The 10,592-nt window shown below is 35.4% G+C and overlaps 1 protein-coding gene across 2 annotated transcripts in view; it reads left to right on the top strand.

Annotated features, from left to right (window-relative positions):
* Positions 1-1,721: 1,721 nt before the first annotated feature.
* side (sidestep) overlaps positions 1,722-10,592 on the top strand; it is a 216,749-nt gene continuing 207,878 nt past the window's right edge. For both annotated transcript variants that reach the window (XM_036361143.2, XM_036361140.2), the window contains exon 1: positions 1,722-3,783. The gene's annotated coding sequence lies outside the window, so the exon portion shown is untranslated. The remainder of the gene's footprint in view (positions 3,784-10,592) is intronic.

Below are 10,592 nucleotides of genomic sequence, written 5' to 3'. Positions count from 1 at the left end.
GAAAACGAAAGTGCTCAACTTTCTGAGTCCAAATTTGAAATTAAAAAAGAAATTCTATAGAAATCTTCAAACGAAGCATTACAAAAAATTGTGAGAAGTTAAGATACGTGGGAAGGTAATTCAACATGACGAGTATTCGTAGGCGGCTAATGTAAAGCATGCTGCCGAAGTGGACAAGTAGATTTCTTTAGACGACATTTGGAAGTGAATACCACGGCGGATAAGTTAAATAAAGATAAACTTCTTGATCTCTTATTGGCAGATCGTCAATGGAAGGAGCGCGCAGGTGTCTAAAAATACCGCATGGCTCATATCCTAGGTGAAATGTTAGGTATGAGAAAGCTGTCAGCGAAATGTGTATGCGCTCACTCACTCCAGTCAACAAATAAACGGTAAGATCACTTTAAAGTAATTGCTTACGCTGGTTAAGTGCAACCCGAAGAAGCTTCTGAGTCGTTTCGTAACCGTCGACGAAACATGGAGCACCAGAGTCCTAGGCATAGCCGAAATAGCGCATTTAAACCAACCCTAAGAAGGCGAGGCCATCCTGGTTTCCTGGTATTTAAAAAGTATAGTAGAGAAAGTGAAAGTGGAGATGGGCAAAATAGTCACAATGCTCTACTGTACCAAGCTATTGGAGCGATTGTGGATATAATTCGGTACAATCAGATTACTGCTCGAAAGTTCTCTTCTGAATTTGAAGAAGGTGCTGACAGCAGGTTATTTCACATTCCCTGATAATCACTTTTCTAAATACTAAAAGACAAAAGGTATTATATTGGAACTAAATTTAAAGGACGAATCATGCCAAGAAATGGGACTGTTAAATGCCCTCTAAAGATTCTCTATCAGTCGCACTGCTAAATGAACCACATTTATATTCTTTGTCGCTGTTATTACTTCAAATAACGTGAGAGACGCGCTCGCAATATATTTCGTCTTCCACAAACTGTTAAAGTAACAAATGTTGCGGCAACATTATTGCCGAAGCAAATATATTGTTGCTACTACGAATGAAGTGCTTTACAGCGCGGACGACGCACCCCAAACAGTCGAACAGAAATGTTGCATACCAAAAAACACACACGTATACACATATAATATAATATAATCAACCGTGTGGCGTGCGCATCGTCTGCCGCAGTACGACGAAGTTAATGCTGGTCATGTGCCATTGTGAGCGGAAAATTAAGTGAAAAACAGTGATGAAAATCGAGAAAAACTAGTCAACAAAACACGAAGTAAACATTTGCACACAACGCACTCGTCGTAGTGGTGACGACTCACGCACACACGCACACACGCAGCCACGCACCAAACACAGGTCAGTACGGGCGCTCGTCGTCAACATGGACGACATCGTCAGCGCTGCCAAATGCTCGTGTGCTGGCGAACTACAAGTAACATGCGCAGCCACGACGATGTTACGTACATTTAGGCGTCGCTGTAAAGCTGTCGACAGCGCTGTTGTTGCTAACAGCTAGAGTGTTGCGAACAGCTGTTGTGCATTATCGACTCTTGACTGCTGTTGCTTTCGTTTTCGTGCGCTTTTACATTACAAACGATGTGCGATGCGCTGCGCTGCCGGCGTCATCGGCGCTGTTGTCAGCGCGCAGCTGTTCGTCGTGTCGTGTGGGCGCTCCGTCGCCGAGTGTAAATATGTTGTTGATATCACAAAAAGTATCTGCTGGGAGATTCGTGCATCTCAGTTCAAATTCGTGGCTCGTCTCCGTTACAACGTGCGTATGCGACGCGGTGACACGGTGATTTATTAGCGAATTGCTAACGGAACATTTAGCGTTCGTCGTTAATAACGTTAGTGCGCGTTGCGGCAAGGCAATTGGTGCCTTTCTAGATAGTCGAAAATAAAAAGTGCATATATTTTGTGGACCCTTATTTGTGCCAACTAACCAGAAATAGTTGTAAAGCAAACAGTTATGTTGCGTGTAGCTGATTCAGCGCTGCCTGCTCTGCCGGAAGCTGTTCGTGCTCTATAACAATATTTTGCGTGACTGTGGCACAGCTTTCAAAATCTGACAACACAAACACAGGCGTACAAGCGGGTACGCGCGCGCCTGTGTGTGTGTGTGAATGCGTGAAAGTGAAAATGTTTATCGTGTAATTTTCGGGGCGAAAAGGAAAAGTAATAAAACCAGCAGAAGTCAATTGGAAAGTTTCACATTTAAATAGGCGAAATTCGTTTTATTACAGCCGAAGGCATACAGGTCGCCCAGCAGCTGCTTCCATCTCAAGTGCTGTGCGTGTGTGCGTACTGTGGCTTGTAGAGTAGCTGTGCTTGCTAACGGTGTAGGCGCTGTGTCGCCGCGATATGAACGCGTCTAAATTCGTTCGACTTGGGCGCCTTTGAAGTCAGAAGCGTGTGCGATTCTCGTTTGCGTAAAAATAAACACGCGCCAAAGCAGCGGAGAGCGCGTTAGCTGGCAGCTTTGCTGGTTGATGTAATGAAATTGGGCCACTCGTGGGGCAAATGGTGAATAATGTAAAAAAACTACAACAAAAACAAATATAAATAAATAAATGTAAAAAATAAAAATATAAATAAAAATAGTATCAGGTAAAGGCAGCCGTGAGAAGAAAAAGTGACAGTAAAAAAAACAATCAGTTACGAAGCTAAATAGACAAACAACAAAAATAACTAAAATACGTTAATTTATAGTGTATAGCATAGTGTATCAAAAAGGCAACAAACTCAAAATCAAAAAGTCTCTACCGTTAAACAGTTTGGTAATAGTCCTTGAAAGTGTTTGAAATCAGCAAATAAAACACAAACATACAAGCAACTGTGTATAAATATATCCCCAAACAACCGAATTGTGGCCAACAAAAACAACAACGGCAACAACTACTATTACTTTAACACATGTGTTGTGCCGTCAGAGTTAGTGCGCCTTTCGGTCTCCTAAGTGTTTTGAGTGACTGCAAATAAAAAAATAAGTGCAGATAAAGTGCCACAAGCAAAAAAAAAAGCAAAAAACAACGAGCAAAAAGCAAAAAGCTAAGCAAAAAAAAGGTGAAAAGAAATTTGCGAGCCAGCTGTCAGACCTGTGTAAATACAATCTGGTCGAATTTTGGCAGTAAGCATATAAACACACACGTATAAACATACATTCATATGTCACATATGTATGTATATGTGCATGCCACTTGGCGTTCGACCCATTTACCGTATTTGCTTAGCGCTAACCGACATTTCTGTTGACAGAAAAACAGCAAGATAAACTTCGCCGAAGATCAACTTAGCCTATGTCTTATTCTTGCAACAAACCATTAATATCCGTTACACAAAAAACAACAAAAACAAAAATATTAAAAATTTATAATAAAAAAAAATTTAATTAATAAAAAAAATTAATTTTTTTCATAGTAATTCAGGCGCCGCTTCTTGGCATTTGTCAGCGTCAATAAAATTCGCATTAAAATTTGTTTGCAACATTGCTGCAACAAAGCGAAGTGTAGCTGTTGCTAGTGCTGAGTGTTTGATGTTGAATAATTGGCGCAGCCACCACTGACCGCATGCAATAATTTCAATTTATCACAATTTGCGTGCGTGAGTACAGCGGCGTGCGCGTCAAGCGATTAGTGCAGTGACCAACTGGCCGATTGTGGCACAAGCAGTCAGTCAAAGTGGCTAAGCGAAGCGCTTTTGTAGTGGTGCTCAACGAAAGTGAAACTAATAGCAAATAAATTATATACCACAACTACAAGCAAAACAACAACAACAACAGTGTTGATGGTTTCACAGTCAAGTGTATAGTGTATTTGGTGAGTGACATTTTACCGTTATGTATATATAATCAACTACACTATGTTGCCAATTGTTTTTGTAATTATGGCGCCGTGCTTGGTGCACGCTTCCATGCATCCTGTTAGCTAGCGTATATGGATACTAAAAGCGCATATGGATACTAAAAGCGCAGTAAAATGTTTTAATATTTTATGCGCTGTGGTTGCCGTATTTTCTAAAGCACACAAAAAGCCAATAATAATTAGTCAACAGCCGCAATTTGAAATGGTTCTTTGCTGAGAGTAAATGAGTGTAGTTGCTATTATTTTCGAATTGGAACTTGCAAAACTTTTGTTTTAGTTGCTTAGGTTAGTTTAGGAAAGCTAGTTCGAAAAGCAGAGGCTAAATCATAAAAAAATTACAATTTCGGATATTAACTGCGTTGTATAGAAATAAACTACTTCATCGGCTATAACACCCTTCACAACTACATTTCTTTTAACACCTATATGTGCTGCTATGGTAAAGCGGAAGACCTAACGGGCCAACGGTTTGCATCGAATGTAAACCGTTTTGCTAGTTCTTACTAGCCACAATGTTGGCTATAAACTTGCATATAACTTTCAAATCGAATTAATTAAAAAGGAAAGAAGATCTTTTATGAAAATATGTGTCTTGATTGAATGGCAGATATATGCTTTAGTGGTCCGATCTGAATAATTTCCTCGGAGATTCCAGATTCCGCTGCACTAGAGAATAATTTATGTCAGATTTCGTGAGAAAAATTTATAAAAGAAATACTTAATTTGGTTGAGACAATCGTGTATGACAGCTATATATATGCTATAGTCGTTCGATCTGAACAACTCATTCAGAGATTGTATCACTGCTTTGGATAGTAGTCTATACAAAACTTCTTGAAGATATCTTGTCAATTAAAAAGTTTTTCCTACAAGAACTTAATTTTGATCGGTTAGTTTGAATGACGGCGATATCCTTTAACGGTTCGATATCGGCGCTTTCAACCAATGAACAGCTTCCTGTGGTAGAAGAGATATGTATGTGCAAAATTTCAGAGCGATATCTCAAAAACTGAGCAACTAGTTTGTGTGTATGCAGACAGACAGAGAGCCAGATAAACAGACGCATATGACTAAATCCACTCTGTTTGTCATGCTAATAATTTATGTATATGTATTTTATTTAATAACGTATCCGATGTCTCCTTCTGAGTGACAATGGTCTTGGATTTAATTTTGATAACATGAACAGGGTATATTTAGTTTGGCACAATGTTTGTAATACCCAGAACGCAGTGTCAGAGACCCTACAAAATATAACCAATAATGATTAGTATGACGAGCTGAGTCGATTTAGCCATGTCCATATGTCTGTTCATCTGTCTGTAAATACGTAAACTAGTCCCTAGAAGCTGCTCATTTGTCTGCACCGCCGACATCGGACTACTATAGCATATAACTATCACACAAACACCCCGATAGGAATCAAGTGTTTGTATGGAAAACAGTTTTCATTTGACGAGATAGCTTCACCAAATTTGGCATGACAATGTCGAAGCCAATAATGAAATTTTCGAAGAAATTATTCAGATTGGACTACTATAGCATATAGCTGTGCTACAAACTAATCGATCAAAATCAAGTTAGTGTATGAAATCTTTTATAATTGTGAAGAGTATTATAGCTTCGATAATTTTTTTTAAATAAAATGCTTCTTCAAAAAAAAAAAAGTCCCAAAAAAAAAAAACACATTTTCTCAGACTTGCAAGTAGGTAAAACTCCTTAAAGGAAACTTTTCCGAAATTTCATAAGTTAAGTGTGCTTAACAGACAAGAATATTTTTATGTTATTTTCAATAATGTTCAAGGCTCTCTCTTGTGTGATTGCAATACATTTTCTTTAAGTACTCGAAGATAAAATTTATCAAAATTCTAGATATTATATAGCTTTCCCAATACACAGACACATATGAGTTATTTATTAATGCCGCAAATAGCTTTTCGAAAAGAGTTTGATTGAATTTACTTGAAAACCGCACTAACAATTGAATTTACTGCTACCCTGAGTAAGCAGTAATAACAAGACCCGCGTTGCCAACAGCGCCAAGCTTTTGTTCGAGTAACCTCACTGCCGGTTTGGTCGCGCTTGAATGGGTTTCTGCGCTTTAGTGCCACCATGCTATCAATTCTCATGCTAGATATGGCTGTGCAAGTATATTTTTGTGGATATTGTATACAGACATTTTTGTGGGCGCGCGTGTGTGTCGTCAGGCGTACTTGTGCAGTAAATCAAAACCAGAATGCCAATAAACTAAAACTATTTACCTATTTGCACACAACGAATGAGTAGTAAATTGAACGCATGCTGGCATAGAAATAAACAAAACAAAAAAAGTAGTATATTTTAGGGCGCTTAAGCAGAGCAAACGCACAACGCGCTAAACAACAATAAAATTGCGCCAGGCATCATGTGCCAATGTAAGTTACACGCATAAAATTTACATTCCCAAAGCCGCACATACCTATTTATGGTGAATACTACTACTAATGAACGCATACATACACACATACATACATGCATAGAATATGTATTGTGAGTGTATCATGTGAATCTATCATGTCGAATGCGCATAAATATGAACAAATGAGCAAAAGTGCGTGCGCTTATGTGTTAATGTATGTATGAATGTATAAGTGTTTATGTAAGCCTAAGTGCGAGTAAACATGTGTGTGTCTGTGTGTGCTTTAGCGCCATAAACGCCAACGAAAGTATGATGTACGACTCTTTTGCAACGCATCATAAACACAAAATCATGCCGAAAATAGCAAACAAAAAACAAAAAACATCAAAAATAACAAAAAACACAACAACAGCAAAACAAAGTTGATATGCAAAGCGACGCGCGCGCGTCTAGGACGCTGACGTGGCGCTAACGAAAGGGCACATCAAGGCTGAATGGTCCCTAAATTTGCGCCAGCACTTTGCCTCAGCTACATATGTTGCTGTACAACAACCATGCACATACACTCGCATATAGAACTAGCTCATATTTGTTGATGAGTTAGCGAAAATGTTGAGTAAAAGCCGCAATTGGATTGCGCCGCAGTGCTGTTAAGCGCCATTCAAAGCGTTTTTCAACGTGCCTTCTTATGATGGCATAATCGCTCATGCACGTTTGTGTATGTGTGTGTTTTTTTTCTTGCGGCCACGAATTTCTATATGAGCCGTTGTATGTATGTGTGTACTGCCGTTGAAATGAGGAAACTTTGCGACCACCAAAGTGCATGGTTAAAAATTCAACGCTTTCAACTCTGCCAACAACCGTTATAAAACTAACTAAAATTGTTAACCATAAATTAGAGCGTAATAAAACATGCGGCATGCAGTCGCTAAGCTTTGAAAATCCACGCAACACATTGACACTCAGCCAGCCATGCGCACACATACATACTTGTACATACACATGTAAAGCACACACTCGAAATAAAAATCCATGTAAATAATAAGTAAATGGCAAAATGTTTGTTTTTACGGCTTTTGAGAGTTAATTTACTTTCACAGCACTAATTGCGTGCACGTGCGCTTGTATGAGCGAGAAACAGTATGTGTATGTGTCAAGGTGGGCACCATTTGCTCTATGCTATTTGTATGACATTATTTCCCAAATATAATATCACCACGAAAACTGTTTGCTTTTTGTGAGTTGTTGACGCACAGTGTATGCAAAAAAAAAAAACTGTGACGTTTGCCAGTAAATAGAAAAGCTTTTTAATAGGAATTTGAGCAGTGAAAATGTGCACAAATAATTCAGCATTGTCGGTGCAGCAAAACATAATAACTAGTAAACGACACAAAAAAATTTGAAGGACAAAACTGTAGAGAGAGATAGAGAGTAAGCTGCTTAAAAAAAAATAGTCTCAAAAAAATTCTTTTCAAAGCAAATCTTTTTTTTTAAATTTCTTTCTGTTCTGTTGAGATAAATGTATTTGTATTTAATTGCATCGCATATTTAAGCTATCGCCCACTGAGTGGCAGTCTATTTCGGGTATTTATGAATAAATTTTAATATTTCTTTTTATATTTACTAATATTATAAACCGAAAATAAGCAAAGCTTAGAGCATCAATTAAGTATATAAATATATTATATAAATTCTTGTGATTATGCTTAGCAGATCAATTCTGTACTCAAAAGAGGAATTTGAAAGTTTTATTTTCATAAACTATTTTTATAGCTCCCTAAATTTATTTAGCTTATGGTTTGCGATTTTGATAAAAAAAATGTATATGCGCCTAAATGTAGGCAATTTTTTTTATACTAGCATTTAATTTTAGATATATGTGTTTATTTCAAACATCAGTCGCAGTAAAGCTACACTTTTTTTTTTACTAAAACATAATGATTTGGGATTTCAACTACTGGTCGTATATGCGCCTAATGTTTTTGCGTTTGTATCATATATCAAATAACTGAAAAGCTAAGCTCAATTATGTAACTTTTTCTGTGAAGAAAAGTTTTTTTTTTCGTATTCCACTGATCATTTCATTTTATTTAACTGATAGTTTGTGACTTTGATAACGTATGCTCCTAAATGTAGGCATTATAGTTTGCTTACTTTTTTTACTAGTATTCACTAAGGGATATAAGCTTTGCTCGTTAATATTAGAATTTAGCAATTCATATACAAATGCGCCTGAGTGTATGCATGTTTTTACTTTTTTACTATCATGCAACTGCAAAACTGAGCTTTTGCCTCAAATTATTCTTATTTCTTATAAGCGCAATTGTGGTGAATAGAAAACCCTTAGCATGAAGGGAGAGATAGGAGAAACATGTTTTAAATGCAACTCTGCTGCTACCAATCTTAACAAACGAAAACGAAATATAATATATTTTAATAAGCATCTAAGTGTAGACATTTTTGTGTGTACCATTTTTTACCTAGTTTGTATAAAACAACAGTTTTTATTAAACCTAACTTTCGAAAAACCTTTAGTCTATTCTACTAATCTATTATTTATTTAAAATATGTGCAATATAGTTTTTATTTAAATAAAAAAAAATTATGATGGTATATGCATTTTTATTTAAAGAGATTTTAAAAATTTCTAAACATTTCAAAAACCATTATTTTAAGAAAAAAAAAAATTATATTTGCGGCAACTGAACTTATGTAATAAGTTTTGACTACTGTCATTTTTAATTGCATACTCTTGTTTTGTTTTCTTTACCACCTATTTCGATGCTATATGGTCGAAGTATAGTCCGTTTACTTTTCGAACGGTATTTGAGTGCTTAAGTATAGTGAAGTGGAGCGAATATAATTACACATAACTTAAAATCTACTCAAAAAGTTTATATTTAAATTTAAATAAAAAATCTCATTGTATTTTTGAATATTCTAATTAAAAATCATTGTTAGCGCTATTTTGAAATATGGCTCAAATAAAAATCGCCTAATTTTACTACTACTACAATAATGTGTACATAGTATACAATATATACTTGGTAGCAGAAATGTTAATTTTTATTCAATAAAAACTTAAATCATGGCAGCTCTGTTAAATTACACATACGTATGTGGGTGTTTAATATCGCCGAATATAACTTCAATAACAACTTTTTAATCACAGTTTTTAAAGTATTGAACACTCTTATTATAACGAACACAATTTTTTTTGAATATTTTTTGCGAAAAGCCCCAATGTAATTAGGCATAGCAAAATTTTTAGTAGCATATCCATAATTGCATATATGCTTTAAATAATTCTATGTATGCAGTTGATTTTGTTTCTGCCAGCATAGAAAACCATTTTTTTTCTATATAAATATATACAGCAAATGATTAAAGGTATAAAATAACTTAAGAATTACTCTAAAGAATTAGATAATATAAAATTTATGAAATTTTTGAAAAATAATTTATTTATACTAGTATTGCACTAAATTAATCAAAACCCAATCAAAGTTGCCAACAAAAAATCAAAAAGAAATTATTTCGCATTTAAATATGATACCAGAAATAATACAAGAAATAGTATTTAAAATTTAATTACTCAAACCCACAAAAAATATTTTCACCACCGTAAGCTTCATAATATTTATTGTTAATTTCACTGGATTTGCATTGGAGCTGATATTTACATTTCATTTGATGACGGCAGATTGCCAGCTTGCATATTTCTATTAGTAAATAAGTAAATTGCATGCAATTCTAATGACCCAGCAGTTAAATGGCAAAGAGTTCTGGGAAAATGACAGTTCGGAACTAGAGTATGTTGACTAAAAGCGAATTTATAAAAAAACAGGAATTTTTTGTTGAATATCTTTTTGGGTCTAATATGAAACTGATCAATATCTGACCAAAAGCTGACAATTGACTACTCAAAGCACATCTATATGCAAAATAATGACAGTCGGCTGAATAAGTAAGTACTTTATGACTAGTTGTTTCCACTGCAATGTTCTAATAAGTTTGAACACCAGTACATATGCCGTTTGCATCAACAAATTATATACATAGCTATTAGCTGTTTAAATATTTATTCTGAAATCGTACTTCTAACGGTTTTTTTCACACGCAAATTGTGTAAAATATAGATTCTGCTATCGCTCCATTATATTTTTGCCACTTTTCTTTTGTTTTCTATCAAAATGTTTGGACAGTAAAAAAATACTTATCACTTCTAAATTAACTTTTATTAAATTCCTTGTTCGAATTACATTATTTGTGTGATATTTGAGTGAATTTATATATATGTATGTGAGAGAATATATTTATATATGTACATATATGCAAAGCATACGTAATCAAAGCTTTTTCTCTA

This window comes from Bactrocera oleae, chromosome 2 (assembly GCF_042242935.1).
Source record: "Bactrocera oleae isolate idBacOlea1 chromosome 2, idBacOlea1, whole genome shotgun sequence".
NCBI classification, from domain to species: domain Eukaryota; kingdom Metazoa; phylum Arthropoda; class Insecta; order Diptera; family Tephritidae; genus Bactrocera; species Bactrocera oleae.
This window is presented reverse-complemented; position numbering and strand designations above follow the sequence as displayed.